A 26,694-nucleotide genomic window follows, 5' to 3' on the forward strand; every position below is an offset into this window, starting at 1 on the left:
TTTCGTTTTGTTTGTGAAGAGGATATAGTAGATGGTTTTTAAGACAAATTTGAACAAGATATGTCAACTTAAACGGGTCTATATGTACTTCGTGTCAAAGTTTCCAAAGCCCAGATCCAACAATTGGGCACATGTTTTTTTACTCTATATATCCTCTTAAGCCATGCTAAAAATATTTTGCACCTTCCAATATTTATAGGCTCCACAAAATTTACTAAAAAATGGCGATTTTGAAACCACATTTGCCCAAAAGGGGTATTTTGGGGATTTTTGTAAAAAAGATCGGGCAGAATTTATTTTCAATTTTTTCAGGACAATTTTTCAAATTTCAAAAAGAATTACTAAGATATCTTTATTTGTTTTTTCTTAGAATTTTCTAATTTAAATTTTCGTGTTCACAAAAATTAAATTTTTACCATATTTTTGCTTTTACTAAAATTTTTCATCAAAAATCCTAATTTTTTATGTTATCATAATCTTTTTTGTCTTCTACAAGTCTAGAACTTTACAACGATGTATAATTTGTATATAAAATATTTTATACCCTACGCCAAAATCGCTACCTAATGTGCACAACTCTATGATTTTATCACCCATCTGGTAGAATGTAATTGTGTACAGAATTCTACCCAGGATTTGTTTTGAGCCTTTCTCAACTTGCCCTTATATTTTCTTAGCTCAGCCTTATAGATGGCCCAATCGTGTGGTGCCTTGAAGAGCTTTCTGCAGTCCTTCATTAGACCAACCAGCTCTGGTCGACCATGTCGGTCGCTGTTTGCTCCTTGGCTTGGCACTAGGACATGCTGACATAAGCGAGTCGTAATCCGCTTGACCACTATGCCTATATCCTCCGCAGTTGCCACTTCCTTTTCTGGTCTAGAAGGAATAGTCGTGCGGAATATGTGGCGAAATCTATCCCAATTTGCCTTTCTCCTGCTTAGCCAAACACTTCTGCAGTATTTGCCCCAAGGCTGAAACTAATATAACGATGATCAGAGAAGCTGTGGTCATCCAACATTTCCCAGCCGCTTATCCTTCCGATACAAAGGTAATATCTGGTAGCTCCTGCCTGTTCCTGGTAATAAAGGTCGGTTTATCCCCTTTGTAACAAATCGCCAAATTGCTACTTATAATATCTTCGATAAGCAACTCACCCCTTTCGTTGACGTTCGAATTTTCCAATATCTGCGCTAGCATCACTTCCTACAATGAGGCCCTTCTTCCCTGCAGAAGCGGCTTCAACCAGCAACTTAAGGCTTGAAGGCGGCATCTCTGAATCGTGAGCCATATATAGGGAAGTCAGCCAGTAATGAGACTTATTTATTTCAAGGCTGGTTGATACTGGATCATCTGTGCTTAGCGACGGAGGAAGAAAACCATTTAGAATACTCTTTGCAAGAATACAGGCTCTGTATCTCCCATTCCCCGTAACCTTGAGTAGTTTACATCCCGAAATTATTAGTCCACGAACCATTCCTAAACATACCCATGGTTCCTGGAAAAGAACCAAGTCAAATCCCACTGCCATCAGGAGGACCTTTAGTGCCGCCGAAACGGCCTTACAAATGTGGAGAGTTATCTGCAGAAACCGCACCATAGTATGGATTCAGAACTTCCACCATTGTTGCATTAGCCTCGTCTTCTGATTCCGCCAGAAGTTCATCCTCACAAGATTCGTCAGACCTTGTCATGATAAACTTCCGTACGCATCCAGGGGCAGGTGAGAAAGCTGTGGATCAACTCTTCCTCAGGACACTTTATACTTGCGGTGTGGATGATTCCTCCTTAGATGCTCCACTAGCTGCTGCTGTCGAACCATCTTTTGAGTTCCTTCCCTCCCCGCTGGCGCACACCTTGAGCTCAATCCAACCAGATGAACCACCCACACAGACCTTCTTGGGTCCCATTTCCATGCCTTCCCCTCCTGCCTCGATTGTGGCAGGGGGATTTTCAGTCTCCTACAATCCGCCAGACCTAAGCGATGTGGTCGATAGTTCCTCAGGCAGGTGTTCAGCAACAACTGCGGAGTCGTCTCCTGATTCCCCAACCCCACCGCTTCTATAGACCTTCAGTTTCAACTTGTTGAATTCGTAGCATACAACTCCTTCAGACTTGTTGAGGTCTGGGAGACAGCCGGAGTTTAGTACAAATAATGCATGTCTCCGGTCACCTTCAGCCTCATCCAATCTGACAGTCGGTGTTTGAAAGATTGGGATTACAATGCCTTAATCTTCCAAGTATGGATTCAGGATCTGAGGAAAACCTTGGAATGCAAACATGCGCCATTGGTCGAGAAGAAATATCTTCCTTCTTGACTCAATCTAGTGCTGCACCTGGCCAGATCTCACCAATCTTTTGAAGCACACAACGAAATATTTCAATTGAGCTTTGACCCCCAAAGGCTATTTGTATGTATCGGCCCCGATACCAGTCTCCATCGTCACAGCTGGAGGAGACTCAGTAAATTCCGCAAAAACATCGGAGTTAACAGATGACAGTCCATTGACTATCCTACTCCAAACTACTAAATTTTCCATGAACATTCCATTAAGGAACAGGGGATACTTCTCTCATATCAATGAGTGTAGTCCGTTTAAAGTTTAAGCACAATGATAAGAGGCCCCAATTTTTATGCCGAGTCCGAAAGGAGTGCCGCATAGGGATGCCGAGTCCGAAAGGAGCGCCGCATAGCGACACCACTTGCTAGAGATGTTTTGAAATGGCAGGATACCTCACAAAAGTAACCAGCATTAGTAAGGGAATAACCACTGCTAGACATTTTTCTGATGTTCACACCGAGATTTGAACCCAGGCGTTCGGCATCATAGGCGAACATGCTAGCTTCTGTTGCTCAATTTCACAGAAGCCATCTACCGCAATGCCCAGGGAGCTCTATCAGACACAGGCTGTAGTTTAACTGGTGATACAGTCATTTGAAAATGACCTTTGTGTTCCTCCATTTTACAGCAGGAATTCTATCGCAATGACCAGAGAGCATCTCCATCAACTGTAGTTCAACTGGTGATACAGTCATTATAATGGTTCGAAACTTTTGATCTCAAAGGCATTTGTACTTAAAACTTCCTTGACAATCTCCTAGATGAGTATCATGGCAAAATTTCAAACTATTTTCAATTGAATTGCGAATTTTTTTTGAGAGCATACGGAGCCATCGAAAATTTTTAATTCTTTTAAGATGAAATTTTGTTTTTCGACAAAAAAAAATGTCTTTTCAAAAAATATTTGCCCTTGGCAACACTGACTTCTACACTTATATCTATGATTTTTGTTGTTTTCGAAATTATAGCCCCAACCGAGTATGATGAATTCTTCAGTCTGCTTTAGATTCTCCTGCGGTTCGGTGTGAAAATTGAAAATTCTCCGAGTCATTGAAAAAACTACGCATTCAGAGTGTCTGAAATTGCATTTTAAAAATAGCCATTTTCTAGTTTAAGAAAATTTCATAGTAACGGTACACGACGGTACGAAAAGAAAATATTTGTAAAAAAAAAACAAATTATTTACACGAGAAAATATATAAATGCAAAAACCAAACCAAATTCTCAGCTCCAAAAAAATTTGCGAAAAAATTGAGTTACAAGTGATTAGCTTTTGAAATACAAAAAAAAAATGATTTAGGGCCTTCCATCAATTACGCTGCGCTTTAGTGATCTGTTCGTTGATGTGTTAACGGAAAATTCTAAAAATCATTCATAATTTCTATTTTATATAAGAATTTCTTCCTACCATCATCCCGACCGAACAACGGAAAATATGTACAAGAGTTGAGGAGGTATCCAAGCGCAAAACAAAAAGTGGACAGTGGAAGACAAGTGAAATTTGTTTTTCGTTATTATTTTATTTTATTTTTTTTTGTGCTCACAAATGATCATGATGAAGATGAAGAATATTGAAGAAACAAAAACTGAAATAACAAAGTAGCCAGCCAGTGGCATATTGCGACGACTAGTCGTTGTGATGTGAAAATCAAGTGTATATGTACCAACGACATGCAAAGAATCCCACATACTTGTATATCTATAGTACATACCCACACCAGAAAACGACATATTTGCATATGTTCGTCGCCTGTCGCTATTGCCGAGGGATGCCGCTGTTGTCGCGTTGTTTCGCCTTACCGTTATGCAGTGCCGTTATTGTTGTAGTTGAATGTTTATTTCGAAATAATCGAACATGGTGTCTGTCAGTTAACGTGTTTTTTTTTTCTTTTTTTGGTTTTATTGAACAGACCTTTGCACAGTGGAACAAAAGTGTGTGGTGTTTGCTATCGTCTGCATCATGTGATGAAATCGGAAACTGCTGCAAAGGTTCTCATTTCAAGATGATAATTGTTTTTGTCACAGGAAATGCCAATTTGTTATACCCTCCACCATAGGAAGGGGGTATACTAATTTCGTCTTTCTGCTTGTAACACCTCGAAAAATGCGTCTGAGCGTATATATTGGGTTGCCCAAAAAGTAATTGCGGATTTTTTAAAAGAAAGTAAATGCATTTTTAATAAAGCTTAGAATGAACTTTAATCAAATATACTTTTCTTACACTTTTTTTCTAAAGCAAGCTAAAAGTAACAGCAGATAACTGACAGAAGAGTCACAAGCTGTGAAAAAATTTGTCAACGCCGACTATATGAAAAATCCGCAATTACTTTTTGGGCAACCCAATATATTCTTGATCGTCATGTCATTTTAAGTCGATTTAGCCATGTCCGTCCGTCCGTCTGTCTGTCGAAAGCACGCAAACTTTCGAAGGGGTAAAGCTAGCCGCTTGAAATTTTGCACAAATACTTTATATTAGTGTAGGTCGGTTGGGATTGTAAATGGGCCAAATCGGTCCATGTTTTGATATAGCTGCCATATAAACCAATCTTGGGTCTTGACTTCTTGAGCCTCTAGAGGGCGCAATTCTCATCCCATCTCATGACTTTCCATATACGTGTCTAATATAGTCCGAGTCGATCAATAGCTTGATACAGCTCCCATCTAAAGCGATATTCCGATTTTGCTTCTTGAGCCCCTGCAAGGCGCAATTCTTATCTGAATGAACTGAAATATTACACAATGACTTCTACAATGTTCAGCATTCATTTATGGTCCGAATCGGACTATAACTTGTTAATGTTGTCTTGGACCGAATATTACAATATATATTCACAGATAAGTAACTTAATAGTCATATGGAAAATTACGGAACGAACGAAGTATGGTTGCCCTCTATAGGAAAATGCAAATTTGCCCATGAACATTCCCTTACGGGACTGGGGCAAACTTCTCACAAATGAGTGCTGTCCGATTCAATTGTAAGCTCAATGATAAGGAACCTCCTTTTCATAGCCGAGTCCGAACGGCTTGCTGTAGGGTGACACCTCTCTACATACTTTACTTTAATTGGCTATGACAGAACATTTGCCCCATTAGTCAAACGTAAAGTAGCGATCCTCGATCTTCTGCGTTCATTCTAAAATGTCTAATACCAAGTTTCGAGGTGTCTCCCAGCACTTGATCTTTCCATCAGGCTTTTAGTCGTCACGGTTTGCGTACCACCGAGATTGCCCTCACAAGACTTCCTTGCTGAAGCTTCTTCATCCATTCTGGCAACATGACCTAGCCAACGCAACGGCTGTATTTTGATACGTGTAACTATGATGTCGTCGTCATACAGCTCATGATTTATACGACGCCTATATTCTCTATTTACTCAAACTGGTGCATATATTTTACAAAGAATCTTTCCCTCAAACACTCCAAGCGCTTCCTCGTCTGCTTTCACAAGTACCCATGCCTCGGAACGATATAACAACACAGGTAGTATCAGTGTCTTGTGTAGTGTAATTTTCGTATGTCGAGAGGTCGCCTTGTTTCTAAACTGCTGACTTAATCCAATGTTGCCCTGTACATTCTACAGTTAAATCAGCCAGAAATACTCCTACTGTCTGATAATATTCACTAAAACACACATACACTGAAAAAAATAAAAATCGGTTTCAATCACGAAATTAATTAATCCAATTAATTGTTTTATTAAAACTGCTCCAATCACGAAAATGATAATATCAATCACCATTTGTGAAGAAGTATTTGAACAAATGTTCAATAAATTGCATATTTAATTGAAAACAAGTAAAAGCGTGCTAATTTCGACCGGGCCGAATCTTGGGAACCCACCACCATGGTTTCTGCTAAAAATTTATACAAACTAAATTTACTTGAAGGGCACAATTTTATTTTACATACCAGACTTCTGTCAAACCAGCTAAATTAAAGCTTCTAGGAACCGAACAAGGATAATCGACAGACCGGTTTATATGGGAGCTATATCTGGTTATAGGCTGACATAGTTGTTGAAAGTCATAACAAAATACTATGTAGCTAAATCGGACAAATATTGTGGCTTCGAGGGGCTCAAGAAGTCAAATCGGAAGATCGGTTTATATGGCAGCTGTATCAGATTATATACCGATTTAGACCGTACTTGTTACAGTTGTTGCAAGTCATAAGCAATATTTAAGCCAAATCGGACAAAAATTGCGGCTTCCAGGGGCTCAACAAGTCAAATCGGGAGATCGGTTTCTATGGGAACTATATCAAGTTATAAACCGACTTAAACCGTACTTTGCACAATAGTTGAAACCCGTAACAGAACACCGTATGCGAAATTTCATCTAAATCGAACAAAAATTGAGGCTTTCAAGGGCTCATTAATTCAAATTGGGAGATCGGTTTATATGGGAGCTATATCCAAATCTGAACCGATATGGCCCATTTGCAATCTCTAACGATAGATTTATGCATTCGACGGATAGGCGGACGGACACGGCTAGATCAACACAGAATGTGACGATCCCGAATATATACACTTTATGGGGTCGCAGATCAATATTTCGAGGTGTAACGATAAAAAAAATCGCCAAAAAACAGTTTTTTGACTACCTTTTAAATTTCTAGACGCAATTCTAATCTATTAGTGATCAAATTAACATAACAGGAGTTTTATATGAGCCATATTGCATCAAAATCTAAGGTGCGTCCTATACAGTGTGCCTTTAGCAAAAATAATAACTTAACAATTGGATCAATTAAAAAATTAATTGGAAATTTCAAAAATTTTCAATAATTTTCTTAATGAATATGCAATTTTTTTGATTGAAATATTTTTCATTCATCTTTTTAAAAAACTGCAATTGATATTATCATTTCCATGATTGAAGCATGAAGATTTTTAGTTTTTTTCTGTGTAGTAAAAAAGTGGAAAATTCCGGAAAAATTTTAATTTTTTTTTTGTACATATACATTTTTTTTCTCGTTTCAATTAATTTTTTAATTGCAAATTAAAATAATTGTGATTGAAAATTCTTCCAGATTCAATTAAAAAATTAATTGAAAAAAAATATTATATTTTCAATAACATTTTTAATTGAAAAATGATTGTTCGATTTTTTTCTGTAAAGTATCAGCTTAAGGACGATCTCTTTCATTCTTTGGTTTTTTTTTTGTACATATACATTTTTTTTCTCGTTTCAATTAATTTTTTAATTGCAAATTAAAATAATTGTGATTGAAAATTCTTCCAGATTCAATTAAAAAATTAATTGAAAAAAAATATTATATTTTCAATAACATTTTTAATTGAAAAATTATTGTTCGATTTTTTTCTGTAAAGTATCAGCTTAAGGACGATCTCTTTCATTCTTTGGTTTGGTTCAAAGACATGCAGTCTTTAGTGAATAGTTTATCGGGTTCGTAATTTAATCGTTTTCCTCCAAAGTCATGACTTCAGTATGAGTTTTATGAAGCATAGGTTTGATTATCCTAAAGCATGAGGTATTTTATTTGACGTCTTAATACGTGTGTGATATTTCATAAAAATCGGGTCAGATTTAGATATAGCTCCCATATATATCTTTCATCCGATATGGCCTATTAATGTTGTAGAAGCCATAATTTTGGTCCGATCTTTACAAAATGTGATGTGAATGGTTCTTTTTACGTCCCAATAGCTGTACAAAATGATATAGATGATAGATATAGCTACCATATATATCTTTCATCCGATATGACCTATTAAATCTCTAGAAGCCATAGTTTGGATCCGATCTGTACAAAATTTGGTATGAAAGGCGTTTTTGACGTCCCAATATATGTTCAAAATATTATAAAAATCGGGTGAGATTTAAATATAGCTCCCATATATCTTTCATCCGATTTGAACTTTTATGTCTACAATTCTGCCCCGATCTTTACAAAACTTTGCATAAGGTTTTCTATTTGACATACCATTCTGTGTGCAAAATTTCATAAAAATTGGATCAGATCTACATACAAGACCCACATGTATCTTTTATCCGATATGGTCAGTTAAGGGTTAACAACGTCTACTGACAGCAGTCCTCTGACCTTCACCGCCAAATCGTCTGCCCTTTCATTCCCCCTTCATCCGTTATGGCCCGGCACCCAAACGATGTGGATTTTGCCATCCTCAGAGAAGGCATTAAACTCCTTCTTACACTGCAAGACTGTTCGTGACCCTACCGACCTGGGTGTTATTGCCCACAATTTTGGTCCGATCTTTACAAAATATCGCATGTGGTCAAATCGAATGAAAATCGGTCCAGATTTTTATGTAGCACCCATGGGGGTATACTAATTTCGTCATTCTGTTTGTAAATACTCGAAATATTCGTCTAAGACCCTATAAAGTATATATATTCTTGATCGTCATGACATTTAAATCGATCTAGGCATGTCCGCCCATCTGTCTGTCGAAAGCACGCAAACTTTCGATGGAGTAAAGCTAGCCGCTTGAAATTTTGCACAAATACTTCTTATAGCTTATAGCTCGGTCGCGATTGTAAATGGGCTATATCGGTCCATGTTTTGATATAGCTGCCATATAAACCGAACTTGGATCTCGACTCAATTCTTATCTGATATGGCTCAAGTTTAGCATGGCGTGATTCAATATGACTTCCAACTAATATGCTAAATATGGTTTAATATTGTAGCTTCCATATAATCCAAACTTGGGTCTTGACTTCTTGAGCTTCTATGTTGCTCAACTCTTATCCGATTTGGCAGAAAATTTTGCACGACGGTTTCTCCCCTGACCTTCAGCATACATGTTCAATATGGTCATAATAGATCTATAGTCTGATACAGCTCCCGTATAAACCGATCTCCCGATTATGCTTCTTAAGCCCCTACAAAGCGCAATTCTTATCCGAATGGATTGAAATAGTATACAATGACTATGGTCTTCAACATTCAATGCAGTTATGGTCTGAATAGGACTATAACTTGATATATTGGGTTGCCCAAAAAGTAATTGCGGATTTTTTAAAATAAAGTAAATGCATTTTTAATAAAACTTAGAATGAACTTTAATCAAAATTAAAATTAACAGCTGATAACTGACAGAAGAAAGAATGCAATTACAGAGTTACAAGCTGTGAAAAAATTTGTCAACGCCGACTATATGAAAAATCCGCAATTACTTTTTGGGCAACCTATCTCCAATAGTATAACAATTCTGATCCATTTTGTTTGCATAAAAAGGAGACACCGCGCAAAGAACTCGACAAATGCGATCCATGGTGGAGGGTTTATAAGATTCGGCCCGGCCGAACCTAGCACACTTTTACTTGTTTTAGCTGATATTTGCCTTTAAGTCTGCCGTAGCCAGAATTAAGGTCCCATTGTAAAAACATCTTGCTTTAGACATAGGTTCTATTTATTAAAAGTAGTAGGTAGACCCGGCGGTGTAGGGTATTATATAGTCGGCTGAGCCCGACTTCAGCCTTTCCTTACTGGTTTAAGTTAGGTTAGGTTAGGTTGAAAAGAGAAAATCTGAACCGAAGTAACGAATGGATCAAAGTTAGAGGACAGAGTGGGCCTGGGAGTCTTCATTGAGAACCCAGGGACTGAGATCGGCTTGCGACTGCCTGACCATAATACGGTCCTACCGGTGGAGCACCTTGTGGTTTAAAGCAGACACATATCATAATGACCAAGTCGTGCGGGCCCCATCCCCTTAAATCTTACAGTAGCAGTTGTTACAGAGTTATATATTATTCTTGATAAAAGCTATAAAAGATATATTATCAAAAAAATTTTTAAGTTTATGGGCTCATAAGTCAATGCAAAGTCAATAAAAGATATATTATCAAAAAAAAAATTTAAGTTCAAGGGCTCATAAGTCAATGCGAAAGATGGTTTTATATGATATTGCAGGGTTTATACCATCCATGACATAGACATTGAAATCAATCAATCAATCAATCACAATTGGGCATTACTTCAGTAGGAAAGCTTTATTCTATTCTTTATAGCCAGCTTTATACATATGGACTGTCTGATAGATGGATATCACTAGAGTCACTTAATATATCAAAATAAGATCGAACAATATTTGGAGTTTGACAAACGCAATGACCATGTTGAAATGCCATTCTACTGTGAAGAGCGTAAAAAAGCTAGAAATTGTCCCGTTTGCATTATAGCCAGACCTACACTTTCTAATTTATTCAATTAATGATCATTCAACTGTACGCAGTCATTGACAATGGGAACGAAATGTTTTTCATCTTGTTAAATTCTTAAAAATAGATTTGGTAAAGAATTACAATGCAAATAGATCTGGGGCATGATAAAAGTGTGTTAAGATTTTTTTATTTGAACGTTATTTGTAAAAACAAATTGAACAAGGGAAAGAAAAAAAATGTGCTGATAATGAAAGTATTTGAGCGAAAAAAAGAAAATTTCCGGAATTTGCTAAGCGCCACACAGTGGGATGGAATCAAAACCAGAGGTGAAATGCTTATAACTTTGGTTTTACTAAGATTTAACTCTATAACCAGTAAAGAAAGGCAAAAGTTCTATTGGATTGCCCAAAAAGTAATTGTGGATTTTTCATATAGTCGGCGTTGACAAATTTTTTCACAGCTTGTGACTCTGTAATTGCATTCTTTCTTCTGTCAGTTATCAGCTGTTACTTTTAGCTTGCTTTAGAAAAAAAGTGTAAAAAAAGTATATTTGATTAAAGTTCATTCTAAGTTTTATTAAAAATGCATTTACTTTCTTTTAAAAAATCCGCAATTACTTTTTGGGCAACCCAATACAATTATAAATTCGGGCAATATATAAATATATATATGTATATGAGAGCTATATCTAAATCTGAACCGACTTTTAATCATATCGTTTGTAAATTGTTGATATTGCGGCCATATATGTTCAAATCCGGTGATAAATAAGTATGGGTGCTACATCCAAATTTGAACTGATTTAGATGAAATCTCACAGATATGTTAAGATCAGTAACAAAACAATCCGTGCCAAATTTTGTGCAGATCGGTTACAAATTATGTTTTTTACAGCCTTATAAGTGTAAATCGGGCAATACATGTATATTGGAGCTATATCTAAGTCTGAACCAATTTCGATGAAATTTAGAAGATATGTTAAGATCAGTAGCAAAACAATCTGCGCCAAGTTTTGTGCAGATCCGTTAGAAATTGTAGTTGCTACGGCAAATAAAGTGCAAATCGGGCGGTACATATATATGGGAGCTATAACTAAATCTGAACCAATTTCGATGAAATTTGGAAGATATGTTAAGATCAGCTAGGAAACAATCCGTTCGGTGTTACGTGGAACAGCGAAACAGGAGGCGGTGGTTATCCCCTCCTAATGCTGGCGACATTTGTAAGGTACTATGGCATCAAAAGAAGTGTTACACTGCGGCAAAAAGGAGTCGTTTATCATTAAGCTTAAATTTGAAACGGACTGCCCTCATTGATATGTGAGAAGTTTGTCCCTGTTCCTTAATGGAATGTTAATGGGCAAATTTGCATATTTGCAGTCCACCAAACTACGTAAGTAAGTATTGGTCTAATCACGCTCCTATAGAGCTAGTGGACTATCCTCGGATGCCCCATTTCAAGCCTACGGCCCCTCTACATAGTGCCCAACATCTGTGAGCCTACTCGTTACCCTCCCGAATGCGACACTTCCAATTAAATGCCCTATCCAAGATCACTCCTAAGTATTAGACCTTGTCAGATATCGAAATCGTTTTGTTGAGGAAACATGGTGCGTCAAATTGGCCCACCTTCGTCTTCCTCGTGAACGGGGATATTTCTGTCTTCTCTGGGTTAACATTGAGACCCCTGGGTCTAGACCAGTCATATGCCAGATGGAAGACCTTTTCGGCCCTTCTGCATAACTGGTTCGTATCCTTATCCCTAAGACGTATTATAACATCGTCTGCATAGCAGACGGGGTTCAAATCCCTCCACAGTTAGCATCCGCAATTGGTCATTTATGTTGACCACCCAAAGGAGTGGCTATAAAAGACCCCCTGTCGCATGCCTTGTGCCACTTTCTCCCTTATATTTATGTCATGGAACCCGCAATTTATACACCTGTTCCTTAGCATATGGTTTATCCAGGCCCCCTGTGGCATGCCTTGTACCACTTTCTCTCTTATATTTGTCATGGAACCCGCAATTTATCCACCTATTCCTTAGCGTATGACTTATCCAGTCTCCAGTGCAAATAGTCTCCTAAACGATTTTTCTAAGTGAGCTGAAAACTGTTTTCCTTAGACACAAACTTAAACTCGCTCGTATGTGTGACCCATTTGACAGGCCTTTTCTCCATATACATAAACACTTATTCATAGCCATATTCCCAAAAAGTATATATTGGGTTGCCCATAAAGTAATTGCGGATTTTTCGGTCGTCCAAATGAAGTTGATAATGAAAGAAATTCATTTAACAAACCGAATCAACGCTTGTGATATGCACCTTAAACGCAATGAATTCGATCCGTTTTTAAAACGAATCCTAACTGGAGATGAAAAATGGATTGTTTACAACAACGTTAGTCGAAAACGATCATGGTCCAAGCATGGTGAACCAGCTCAAACCACTTCAAAGGCTGATATCCACCAAAAGAAGGTTATGCTGTCTGTTTGGTGGGATTGGAAGGGTGTGGTATATTTTGAGCTGCTTCCATGGAACCAAACGATTAATTCGGATGTTTACTGTCAACAATTGGACAAATTGAAAACAGCCATCAAGGAGAAGCGACCAGAATTGGTCAATCGTAAAGGTGTCATATTCCACCAGGACAACGCTAGACCGCACACATCTTTGGTCACTCGCCAAAAACTGAGTGAGCTTGACTGGGAACTTTTGATGCATCCACCATATAGCCCTGACCTTGCACCATCAGACTACCATTTATTTCGATCTTTGCAGAACGCCTTAAATGGTAAAACTTTCGGCAATGATGAGGCTATAAAATCTCACTTGGTTCAGTTTTTTGCAGATAAAGGCCAGATGTTCTATGAGCGTGGAATACTAAATTTGCCAGGAAGATGGAAAAAGGTTATCGAACAAAATGGCAATTATATATTTGATTAAAGTTCATTCTAAGTTTTATTAAAAATGCATTTACTTTCTTTTAAAAAAATCCGCAATTGCTTTTTGGGCAACCCAGTACATTCTTGACCGGTTTGACATTCTAAGTCGATCTAGCTATGTCCGTCCACTCTTTGTCCGTCCGCTCTTTGTCCAACCGTCTGTCCTTCCGTCCCCCTGTCCTTCCCCCTGTCCGTCCCCCTGTCCGTCCCCCTGCCCGTCCCCCTGTCCGTCCCCCTGTCCGTCCCCCTGTCCGTCCCCCTGTCCGTCCCCCTGTCCATCCCCCTGTCCGTCCGTCTGTGGAAATCACGATTGTAGTCGAATGAATAAAGATATCCTCTTGAAATTTTGAACATACTTCTTATTCATAGGTCACTGGGGATTTCAAATAAGCCATATCGGTTTATCAGGTTTGGGCATAGCTCCCAAAAATATAGGTGCTTCGACTCGACTTCTGTAGCCCCTAGGAGCTGCAAATGTTAGCCGATTGTGCTGAAATTTGGCACGTAGTATTCTATCATAAATTCCCCCAATCGTGGTAAGTATGGTCCGAATCGGTGTATAACCGATCTCCCAAATTGACATCTTAAGCCCCTAGAAGGTGCAATTTGTATCTGATTGGACTGATGAATTTTCCACGTAGTGTTTCGTTATGACTTCCAACACCCATGATAAGTATTATGCAAGACAGTCTATAATCAGATATAGCTTCCATATAAACTCATAGCCGATTGCCTTTTACGGCTCGTAAAAGCTTACATTTTTGCCTGGATTGGCAGAATTTTAATACGTAAAGTAAAATTATTCCTTTCAACTTAGTTCTGTTTAAGTAAATTTTTAACAGAATCAAAGGTGGTGGGTTCCCTAGATTAGGCCCGGCAGAACTTAGCACGTTTTTACTTTTTAATCTAGTATCTCTCTCAACGCTCCACCTTTTTCTTTGTATGCCTTAAAATTCGACAATAAGGTATTTTATTATTTTCATAAAACTTGTAGTTCACAAACAAATATGTTTTTTTTTCCTGTTAAGTACAACAACATCGTATTTATGTATGTATAAGAATGTATATTTACTTGCAAATAATGTTTAAGGAATTTATAAGCTAATGTAGACCACATAAATTTAATCACCGCCAAAACAAATTATAAGAATATTTTTTCATGGCACCCACTTTGTTTTGTTTTTTGTCTTTTTTTCCTTTTTCTCGGCGTGTTTACTGCGACGCATGTCTTTGGCTGTTATTTTCCGCGAAATGCCACCTCACGCAACGACTGTTTGATATTGTTGATGTCTAGGGCTAATTTGTCAACTTCATAAATAAATACGGGATTAGTCATGGTCTACGATTGCGGAATTTTCAAAATTTTGGAAATCTGAACATCTTATTTAATTTCAAGCATAAATTCATTGAGAAATCATATTTAATTTTAACTTCAAATTAATTGGCCACATTGGGAAGATAGATATCTATCTGTAGATAGGTTTATATAGGAGCTATGTCATGTTAAAGATCAACTAAAGGTTTTAGAACCCTACGGGAAATGTGTAGCCAATTGCCCCAAATATACCGGTCCTAAACTGGAGAATTAAAGGGTGATTTTTTTGAGGTTAGGATTTTCATGCATTAGTATTTGACAGATCACGTGGGATTTCAGACATGGTGTCAAAGAGAAAGATGCTCAGTATGCTTTGACATTTCATCATGAATAGACTTACTAACGAGCATGAATAGACTTATTAAATAGTTACCTGTCACAGGACATATCCTACAGTGAATGAAAAGTTTCATTTGGCATAACTTATGATTCTTAATAAGTTTTCAAAAAGTCGCTTAATTATTGTTAAAAATTACTTATCCGTTAAATATATTTGCTAACTAATGTTATCTCCCTTAAAAATACTTGCAAAGTATACTTATCCTTTTCGAACTGTCCCAGGACCTATCCTACGGTGTTAGAATGGTGGCAATTCGTCACCTCGAGCGACAAATCCCTATAAAAGTGATTGTTTTTTTTTCCATGTAAGGCGACGAGAACTGGGACCGGTTATATCACCACAGGACCTATCCCGTAACAGGTTTGGAATCTGACCCATTTCCCGTAGGGAAGTTATAACAGAACTTCACTTCAGATGTTCAAGTAGCCAAATTGGGAGTTCGGTTAATGTGGCAGCTATGGCAAAATATGGACCAATTTGGGACGTTTACAATCTACAACTGACCTACGCTAATAAGAAATATTTGTTTAAATTGTCAAGCGTCTGTCTTTACTCCTTCGGAAGTAAGAGTAGTTTCGACAGGCGGACGGACAGAGGGACTGGCATGGCTAAATCGACTTACTATGTAAAGACGATCAATAATATATTGGGTTGCCCAAAAAGTAATTGGGGATTTTTCATATAGTCGGCGTTGACAAATTTTTTCACAGCTTGTGACTCTGTAATTGCATTCTTTCTTCTGTCAGTTATGAGCTGTGACTTTTAGCTTGCTATAGAAAAAAAGTGTAAAAAAAGTATATTTGATTAAAGTTCGTTCTAAGTTTTATTAAAAATGCACTTACTTTCTTTTAAAAAATCCGCAATTACTTTTTGGGCAACCCAATATATACTATGTTGGGTCTCAGTTAAATATTTCAATGTGCTACAAACGTTTTGACGAATTTATATCACCCATCCTCTTGCGGAGGGTAAAAACAAATTATTTATGACAACACTTGTGAAAATAAAACAAGTAAAGGCGTGCTAAGTTCGGCCGGGCCGAATCTTATATACCCTCCACCATGGATCGCATTTGTCGAGTTCTTTTCCCGGCATCTCTTCTTAGGCCAAAAAGGATATAAGAAAAGATTTACTCTGCTATTAGAGCGATATCAAGATATGGTCCGGTTTGGACCACAATTAAATTATATGTTGGAGACCTGTGTAAAATGTCAGCCAATTCGCATAAGAATTGCGCCCTTTCGGGGCGCTAGAAGTAAAATAGAGAGATCGATTTATATGGGAGCTGTGTCGAGCTATAGACCGATTCAGACCATAATAAACGCGTATGTTGATGGTCATGAAAGGATCCGTCGTACAAAATTTCAGGCAAATCGGATAGTAATTGCGACCTCTAGAGGCTCAAGAAATCAAGATTCCAGATCTGTTTATATGACAGCTATATCTGGTTATAAACCGATTAGAACTTTATTTAACACAGTTGTTGAAAGCCATAATAAAATACGTCACGCAAAATTCCAGCTAAATCGGAAAGGAATTGCGCCCTCTAGAAGCTCAAGAAATCAAGATTCCAGATCTGTTTATATGACAGCTATATCTGGTTATAAACCGATTAGAACTTTATTTAACACAGTTGTTGAAAGCCATAATAAAATACGTCACGCAAAATTCCAGCTAAATCGGATAGGAATTGCGCTCTCTAGAAGCCCAAGAAGTCAAGTCCCCAGATCTGTTTATATAACAGCTATATCAGGTTATGAAGCGATTTGAACCATACTTGGCACAATTGTTGGATATCATAACAAAATACTTCGTGCAAAAATTTATTCAAATCGGATAGGAATTGCGCCCTCTAGAAGCCCAAGAAGTCAAGTCCCCAGATCTGTTTATATGACAGCTATATCAGGTTATGAAGCGATTTGAACCATACTTGGCACAGTTGTTGGATATCATAACAAAATACTTCGTGCAAAAATTCATTCAAATCGGATAAGAATTGCGCCCTCTAGAGGCTCAAGAAGTCAAATCCCAAGATCGATTTATATGGCAGCTATATCAGGTTATGGACCGATGGCACAGTTGTTGGATATCATAATAAAACACGTCGTGCAAAATTTCATTCCAATTGGATAAGAATTGCGCACTCTAGAGGATCAAGAAGTCAAGACCCAAGATCGGTTTATATGGCAGCTATATCAAAACATGGACCGATATTGCCCATTTACAATACCAACCGATCTAAACTAATAAAAAGTATTTGTGCAAAATTTCAAGCGGCTAGCTTTACTCCTTCGGAAGTTAGCGTGCTTTCGACAGACAGACGGACAGACAGACGGACGGACATGGCTAGATCGACATAAAATGTCACGACGATCAAGAATATATATACTTTATGGGGTCTCAGACGAATATTTCGAGTAGTTACAAACAGAATGACGAAATTAATATACCCCCCATCCTATGGTGGAGGGTATAAAAATAGTCAACTTACCACCAGATCGAGGTTAGCATGTTCGCCTATGACGCTGAACGCCTGGCTTCGAATCCTGGCGAGACCATCAGACAAAAATTTTCAGCGGTGGTTTTCTCCTCCTAATGCTGGCAATATTTGCGAGGTACTATGCCATGTAAAACTTCTCTCCAAAGAGTTGTCACACCGCAGCACGCCGTTCGGACTCAGCTATAAAAAGAAGGCCCCTTATCGTTGAGCTTAAACTTGAATCGGACTGCACTCATTGATATGTGAGAAGTTTGGTGTTGTTCCTTAGTGGAATTTTCATGGGCAACATTTTCATTTTTACCATCAGATCGTATGATTGTTCTCTTGATAATTTAAACACTCATTCGCTACGATGCACCATTGTACATATGTTGTTAGCAGTGTTGGCACTCAAAAGAATTATTGACCAAAATAAAAAAAACATGCAAAAACGTGCTTAGTTCGGCCGAGCTGAATCTTATATACCCTCCACCATGGATAGCATTTGTCAAGTTCTTTGGCCGATATCTATGTAAAGGCAAACAAAGGTTAATGGATAGGAGTTGCTATATTATTGGAGCTACATCAAGTCATGAACAGATTCGGATCCCACTTGGCTTGGATGTTGGAGACCTTAGTAGAAGATGTTGTGCCAAATTTTAACCAAATCAGATAAGAATTGCGCCCTATAGGGGCTCAAGAAGTAAAATAGGGAGTTCGGTTTATAGGGAAGCATACAAAAAATCGTTGGGCATACAAAAAATCGTTGTACAAAATTAAAGGCAAATCGGACAATAGTTGCTCTTTCTAGAGGCTCAAGGAGTCAAGATTCGAAATCGGTTTATATGGAAGCTATATCAGGTTGTGCCAAATAAATCGATCTCGGATCTTGACTTCTTAAGCTACTACAGTGAGTAATTTTTATCCGATTTGGCAGAAATTCAAAGTCTTTTGTGTTGATTTGTAACAACTACGCCAAGTGTGGTTCAAATCAGTTCAAAACCGAATATAGCTCTCATACGAAACCGATCTCCGGATTTTACTTATAAGCCTATGGAGGGTGCAGTTCTTATCCGATTTGGCTAAAAATTTTTTCAACGACTTCATTCCACATACGTGCCAAATAAGGTCGGTCCATAACCTGATATAGCTCCCATATAATCCGATCTCCCGATTTTACTTCTTGAGCTATAATAAGGCTCAATTCTTATCCAATTCGGCTGAAATTTTACACAATGACTTTTACTATGGTCTCCTGCATTCAAACCAATATGGTTCGAATCGGTCAATAACCTGAAATAGCTCCAGCATAGCAATTTATATTAATTACCCTTTGTTTGCCTATAAAGAGATATCGGGCAAAAAACTTGAAAAATGCGATCCATGGTGAAGAGTATATAAGATTCGGGCCGGCTGAACTTAGCACGCTTTTACTTGTTGTTACAAACAGAATGACGAAATCAGTATACCCCAATCCTATTGTGGAGAGTATAGCAAATAAGGGCGGGCTAAAGTCGAGCGAAGACGACCTTTTGATAGTCTACACCACATTGAGTATGCAGGCTAAGTCGTCGAAACTAAAATTTTCTTAAATTTGAAAAGGAGATTTTTAACCAAAATTCACACGTTTTGTGGTGGTTGTATTGGGTTGCCCAAAAAGTAATTGCGGATTTTTCATATAGTCGGCGTTGACAAATTTTTTCACAGCTTGTGACTCTGTAATTGCATTCTTTCTTCTGTCAGTTATCAGCTGTTACTTTTAGCTTGCTTTAGAAAAAAAGTATAAAAAAAGTATATTTGATTAAAGTTCATTCTAAGTTTTATTAAAAATGCATTTACTTTCTTTTAAAAAATCCGCAATTACTTTTTGGGCAACCAATAGAAGAAAGCGTAGTGCAAAGTTTTGAGAAGATCGGGTGATAAATGTGATTGCAAAGACTCTAGAAGTGAAAGTCAAGCGATAGATATATATGGGAGCTAAAGGGTGACTTTTTAGCTATTATCTTTTTGGCAACACTTGTTTTAAAAGCTAACGCATGCTTTGTCACTGTCACACATCTTCAGTTTGATCTATAATTTAACCATGAATCGTCTTACAAACGAACAACGCTTGCAAATTATTGAATTTTATTATCAAAATGCGTGTTCTGTCAAGAAAGATTTATTTTCATTTTACGACGAAGCTCATTTTTGTCTCAATAGTTACGTAAATAAGCAGAATTGTCGATTTTGGAGTGAAGATCAGCCAGAAGCAGAGAAGAAAGGCTACCAATGTATTCAGAAAAAGTCACAGTTTGGTGCGGTTTATAGGCTGGTGACATCATTGGACCGTACTTCTTCAAAGATGATGCGAATCGTAACGTAACTGTGAATGGTGAGCGCTATGGTGACATGATATCCAACTTCTTGTTGCCCAAATTTCAAGCGCTTGCTTTGCATGACATGTGGTTTCAACAAGATGGTGCCACATGCCACACAGCACTCGTAACAACGGCCTTATTGAGAGGCGAGTTCAGTGAATTGGCCGCCTGGATCGTGCGATTTAACGCCTTTGGACTATTTTTTGTGGGGCTATGATAAAGCTCATGTCTATACAGGCAAGCTCACTTCAATTGGCGCATTGGAAGACAACATTGAAGCATTTTTTCGTGAGATACCGGTTGAAATGTGGGAAAGAGTATGCCAAAATTGGACCAAGCGGATGGACCATTTGGCGCGGTCACGGTCAACATTTACATGAAGAACCAATAATAGCTCTTAAAAAATCACCTTTTATAACTGAATCTGATTCGATTTCAATAAAATTCACCAGTAATAACGAGACTCATGAGAAACTTGTGCCAAATTGAGTCCAAATCGGGCAGGATTACTGCTACAGGTGACTGTTAGGAAAAAGATTTTTATCCCATTAGTTTATGTCCAATACTCGGGAGTGTTTGCAAGGGTCTATATTCTTTCCTTTTGATTTATCCTTTTAACGTGTAATACAGTAGTGGAGCAGGGTCTAATAAGAAACTTGAGCCTTAGTTAAAAAATATCAATAAATTAAATGGCATTGACTTTAAAAAATCATTAGAAAGCAAATTGGCTTTTTTCCCTAAAAACTTAAATATACACACCCACATCATACATTATTCGCTTGCTTTGCCAAATTATGCCATTAGCATGTCAGCCAAGTGAAAATTGCTGATTGTTTGCGGTTGTTAATATTCTCATTTTAAACAATTATTTAATGAATTGAAAGACGTGTACTGCCGCCACCTACAGTATGCAGAAATATTTTGGTTAAAAAAACAATAACATTAAGAATTCGAAAACTCATAAATGTAATGTATAGTAATTTTCTAATTTCTTAAGAAAAAAAAAACAATTAGTATGAATCACCAAAACACATTTAAATAATAACCCATTATATTTGACAGCTATGAAATTCAGGTTTTTTTTTCGAAGAAAATTAAAAAATGCGAAATTATTTTCAATTTGAAGATTTCCATTGAAAAAGTTTCACTGAGACTAAATCCACAACTCGAATATGAAGCAATTTTATTTTAAGATGGGTATTAAAACAATCCATAGCAAATTTCGTGCAAATCGGTTGAAAATTATACTAACTATGTACGTCCTTTTAAATATAAATGAGGCAAATATCTGAACCGATTTTTGCCAAAATTCATAGCGCTTGTCTTTGGGCTAAAATAGTAGTGTGTGCAAAATTTTATAATGATTGGCTAGTTAAGCCAGATGTTAATAAAAAGATAACATTACAAACTTTCTTTTGACATTTGCCTTAAATTATTAACAAAAAGTTTTGTTAGCCTATTTTAAGGGTTTTTGTAGCAATATGACCACTCGAGTTATGGGGGTTTGTCATATTTCCACAGATTTGCAATGTTTTGTAGTACCTTGTGGCGTATGAGTATTGATTACGTATACATCACACTATCTCAGGGCATTATTTCTCATTCAAGTATGATATGAAGTGAGTCATCGTTGCTCATTGCAAAGTGAATGTGAACATATCATAATCTGGAATTAATTACAATTGGCAAGTGATTCACCTCAATGCTATGATGTTATTGGGTTGCCCAAAAAGTAATTGCGGATTTTTCATATAGTCGGCGTTGACAAATTTTTTCACAGCTTGTGACTCTGTCAGTTATCAGCTGTTACTTTTAGCTTGCTTTAGAAAATAAGTGTAAAAAAATTATATTTGATTAAAGTTCATTCTAAGATTTATTAAAAATGCATTTACTTTCTTTTAAAAAATCCGCAATTACTTTTTGGGCAAACCAATATTATCCGAATTGGTGTTTTGACTTCTAAGAACTGTGCCAAGTATGGTTCAAATCGTTCATAACCTGATATAGCTGCCATATTAACGCAATTACTTTTTGGGCAACCCAATATTTTGCCGGTAAATTGGGTAAATACCCGGATATTTACCCATTTATACCCAAAAGCTGGGTATTTATAATTTGGCAGATATCTTGGGTATAAAAAATTTTTCAAAAAATTTTTGATGATTTCGTATTCTTTGAAAATAAACCTGATCTTGTTATCTCATAAAATCGGATTTTATATAAATAAAATATAGACCGATCTCCATACTTAAAGTCTTGTGGCAGTAAATTGGTAATTTTTTCATCCGAGATCGATGAAATTTGGCACAGTGAGTTCTGGTAGAGCCCTATTAATTTCTGTGAAGTGCGGTTCTGATCGGATTATATCTGGATATAGTTGCCCTTAGACCGACCATCCGATCTCCCGACATAGGGTATTCAAACCATAAAAGATCCATTTATTACCCGAATTCGATGAAATTTGGCACAGTGTGTTCTGGTTGACTCTGACCCATTCACGTCAAATAGCTGCCATATATACCGATCTCCCGATGAGCCTATAATGAGCCTATAAAAAGAGAATTTTTCATCCCATTAAGATGAAATTTGGCACAGCGTGTTCCGGTACCCCTCTAAACTTTTTGTTGAATATCGTTGAATTGGGTATTTACCCAATAAATACACAAGCGTTTGGTATTTACCCAGTAGAAACCCATCTCTACCTAAGACCGAAACTAATGAAACGATCCTGTTGTCATCCTTTTACCAATAAAAAGATAACTCCTTTCATTAACATCTGAAATTCCCCACATATGGTGGTGATGATTATCACCAACTTTACCAAAATCAGGGTTTAGATTTTACCCACAATCGGCCTTTCATGAAAGGAAACAAGTAAAAGTGTGCTATGTTCGACAGGGCCGAATTTTAAATACCCTCCACCATGGATAGTATTTGTCAAATACTTTGCCCGGCATCTCTTTACAGACAAACAGAGGATAATGATAATAATTGCTCAAGGAGTAAAAACAGAAGATGGGTTTATATGGGAGCTATGTCAGGTAATGGAACCATTCGAACAAATTTGGCACGCAAATTAAGGCCATAGAAGAGGTCGTTGTACAAAATTTCATCAAAATCGGATAAGAATTGCACCCTCTAGGGGCTGAAGAAGTATAATCGGGAGATATGTTTATATGGGAGTTATCGCAAGTTCTGAACCGATTTGAACCATACTTAGCACAGTTGTTGAAAGTCATAACAAAACACCTCATACACAATTTTAGCCAACTCGGATAAGAATTGCGCCGTCTAGAGGCTCAAGAAGTCAAGATCCGGGATTGGTTTATATGGCAGCTATAACAGGTTATGAACCGATTTGAACCATACTTAGCAATTGCAATGCAAATGCAAATTATGCCCATGAACTTTTCACTAAGTGCAGTCCGATTCAAGTTTAAGCTCAATGATAAGGGGCCTCCTTTTGATAGCCGAGTACGAACGGCGTGCCGCAGTGCGACACCTCTTTGAAGAGAAGTTTTACATGTCATAGTACCTCACAAATGTTGCCAGCATTAGGAGGTTAAAACCACCGCTGAAATTTTTTCTGATGGTCTCGCCAGTATTCGAACCCAGGCATTCAGCGTCATAGGCGGACATGCTAACCTCTGCGCTACGATGGCCTCCGAACCATACTTAGCGCAGTCGAAAGTCATAACAAAACAACTCATACACAATTTTAGTAAAATCGGATGAGAATTGCGCCCTCTAGAGGCCGTGAACGGTTTAAGATCCGTGAACGGTTTGTATGGCAGATAGCAAAAAAATGGACCGATATGACCCATTTACAATCCCAACCGAAAGTTGGCGTGCTTTCCACAGACAGAGAGACGGACGGATAGACAGACGGACATTGCTAGATCGACTTAAAATGTCAAGATGATCAAGAATATATATACTTTGTGGGGTCTTATATCAATATTTAGAAGTGTTACAAACGGAATAGCGAAATATGGTGAAGCGTATAAAAATCTGCTATACCCAATGTTATGGTCTTTTGAACATTATGTTTCGATTTTAATTCATATGAAGTATGGCCTATCCTTCACTTATCAAAAAAATTGAACAATATATGTAACAACAAGTCAAATGGTCTTTTACGCGCTTATTATACCGTAACTTGCAATCCATTGTGGATGAACCCAGCGGGAAAAGGCGGCGGCTTCGAAGCCTGATATCATTCCTTGTTTTGCATCCGCGAGGCCTGGTCTCCGTATTCCATGTTTAATCTTTTTAACATTGAGTGATATTGGCAGGTTAGTACTTGCCTTTCACGGTAAATACTTGGACAGTTCAATGGACACTCACATGTGTCTCATATATTTTATAAGATACTGCAGAAAAAAAAAAACATAAAGACGGTAGAGGCATCCCTTGTCAAAATGTTAGGAGTTGCATGACAGTCCTCTTGAAATCTTCATGTAAGAAGGCATACGTTCCTTCTATTAGAGGACTTTGATGCGCTATTGTCATGCCTTACTAGTTCTCGTACTGGGAATTTTATGATTATCGTGAAAACTTTGCTTCTTCAATAAATCACATTCATTTTTAGGCTGTTTTATTCCCGACATTGCCGACTTCCGTGTAATGCTGCTCGACATCTGAATAAAGAGATTTTTTCTCGCAACAAAGAACTTAACGCTTAAATACATCTTTCTTGCCGGCATCTAATTTGTTTACACAATACAACAACTCATGCGCACAGAAAACAAGTGTAAACATACATAAATAATATTTATATTCCAGGAAATTATAAAAGGCAAAATTAATCGCACATGAATGAAAAAATTAATGATTTAAACACATTTGCAAATGTTAGAGTTAAAATGCAGAAAAAAGATTTCAACATCCAATTCAATACAGGCCAATTTTCAATAAAATTGTCTCTAACAAACTTTGAATAAAATTTTCTCAAATAACTAAAATTGATTAAAATATTCTCCTTTTATTAAATATTCTCTAAAGGCAAATTTTAATAAAGTATTCTCTAATGGCAATATTTTAATGAAATTTGAAATAAATGTGAGCAGAAATTGTCTTCACTGAAATCAGAGGACAAAAAAAAAATATTTGTGGTCGCTTGCCTTGTATATTTCATTAGCTTTGCATTCTATCTGCAGAATTATTCTATAACAGAGTTACTTCAAAAATGGCCAGTAAGAGGTGCTTGAAATACAGTCAGATAGTTGTAACAGAAATTTATGTATAATATTAAAAACAACTTGATGATCGGTTTATATGGTAACTATATCAGGTTATAGACCGATACGATCCATGATAAAAAAAAAAAAAAAAACTAAAAACGCTTGGGACATTTTTACGAACAATAAAATACTTTTATGTTTGTTTCTCTTTCGTGACGAGCTCAATGATCGGAGATTTTCTTTGCAAATGGAAAAAGGAAGCCAGAGATCGCAACACACACCAACCATTACTCATCAGCCATATCAGATATGAAGGCTTCAAGGGCCGTACGTTGGTATGTTGTACTTATACTGAATTTATTGCGAAAACGCCAATATGATATAAATACCACGCTCGACAACCCTGTCTATTAGCTGTACTCTTCCTAATGCATGAGTTTTTGTGTAATGGCAGATTTTTTTTTGTCTACAACAATTACACTACTCCCATTGTACATATATGATTCTGTACATCTGTTGAAAGTTGTATTGATGGCTTCGAACGGCAGACAACGGCAACGGCCCCCGCCGCCGCTCCTCGTGCACAGGTTCGAATCCAGGCCGGTCTCTGCCGAATTTACCCACATTTATGTTGTTTACCTGTTAGGGCGACTTTTACGCTTATTACGAAGTTTATCTTTTATCGCAACTGTCTTTTTTGAACTTTTGATCGTATCGCTTCAACTTATCAAAAGTAGTATTATTGAACGTAACTAACTTTCCCCTCCTAATGCCATGCAAAACTTCTCTCCAAAGAGGTGTCGCACTGCGGCACGCCGTTAGGACTCGGCTATAAAAAAGGAGGCCCCTTATTATTGAGCTTATACTTGAATCGGACTGCACTCATTGATATGTGAGAAGTTTGCCCGTGTTTCTTAGTGGAATGTTCATGGGCAAAATTTGCAATTTGCAAAGGCAAATTTTAACAAAATATTCTCTGAAGGCAAAATTTCCATGTGGTGTTCTGTTATGATTTCGAAAAACTGTGACTAGTACGGGTCAAGTCGGTCTATAATCTGATATAGCTCCCATATAAACCCGACTTCGTGATTTGACTTCTTGAGCCCTTACAAGGCGCAAATTTTTTCCGATTTGGCTAAAATTGGTGTTTTGTTATGACTTTCAACAACTGTGTCAAGTACGGTCCAAATCGGTCTAGAACCTGATATAGCTCTCATATAAACCGATCTGCAGATTTGATTTCTTAAGCCCTTACAAGCCGCAATTTTTGTCCAATTTGGCTAAAATTTTGCATGTGGTGTTTTTTTACGACTTCCAACAACTGTGCCAAATACGGTACAAATCGGTCTATAAACTCATATGGCTCCCATATAAACCCATCTCTTGATTTGATTTCTTGAGCCCATACAAGCCGCAATTTTTGTTCGATTTGGCTGAAATTTTGCATGTGGTTTTCTGTTATGATTTCGAAAAACTGTGCCTAGTACGGGTCAAATCAGTAAATAACCTGATATAG

General features: G+C 37.3%; 1 protein-coding gene across 4 annotated transcripts in view; it reads left to right on the forward strand.

The window, feature by feature from the left end:
• The first annotated feature begins 3,333 nt into the window (after positions 1-3,333).
• Positions 3,334-26,694, forward strand: part of LOC106087662 (serine/threonine-protein kinase par-1) — a 48,877-nt gene continuing 25,516 nt past the window's right edge. The window contains exon 1 of one of the 4 annotated variants that reach the window (XM_059370234.1): positions 3,334-3,482. The gene's annotated coding sequence lies outside the window, so the exon portion shown is untranslated. Of the gene's footprint in view, positions 3,483-3,734; positions 3,794-3,951; positions 4,044-26,694 lie in introns of those variants that run through there. The other 3 variants (XM_059370237.1, XM_059370235.1, XM_059370236.1) reach the window with 3 other exon arrangements.

The sequence above is a fragment of the Stomoxys calcitrans genome, chromosome 5, assembly GCF_963082655.1.
Source record: "Stomoxys calcitrans chromosome 5, idStoCalc2.1, whole genome shotgun sequence".
Taxonomy (NCBI): Eukaryota; Metazoa; Arthropoda; class Insecta; order Diptera; family Muscidae; genus Stomoxys; species Stomoxys calcitrans.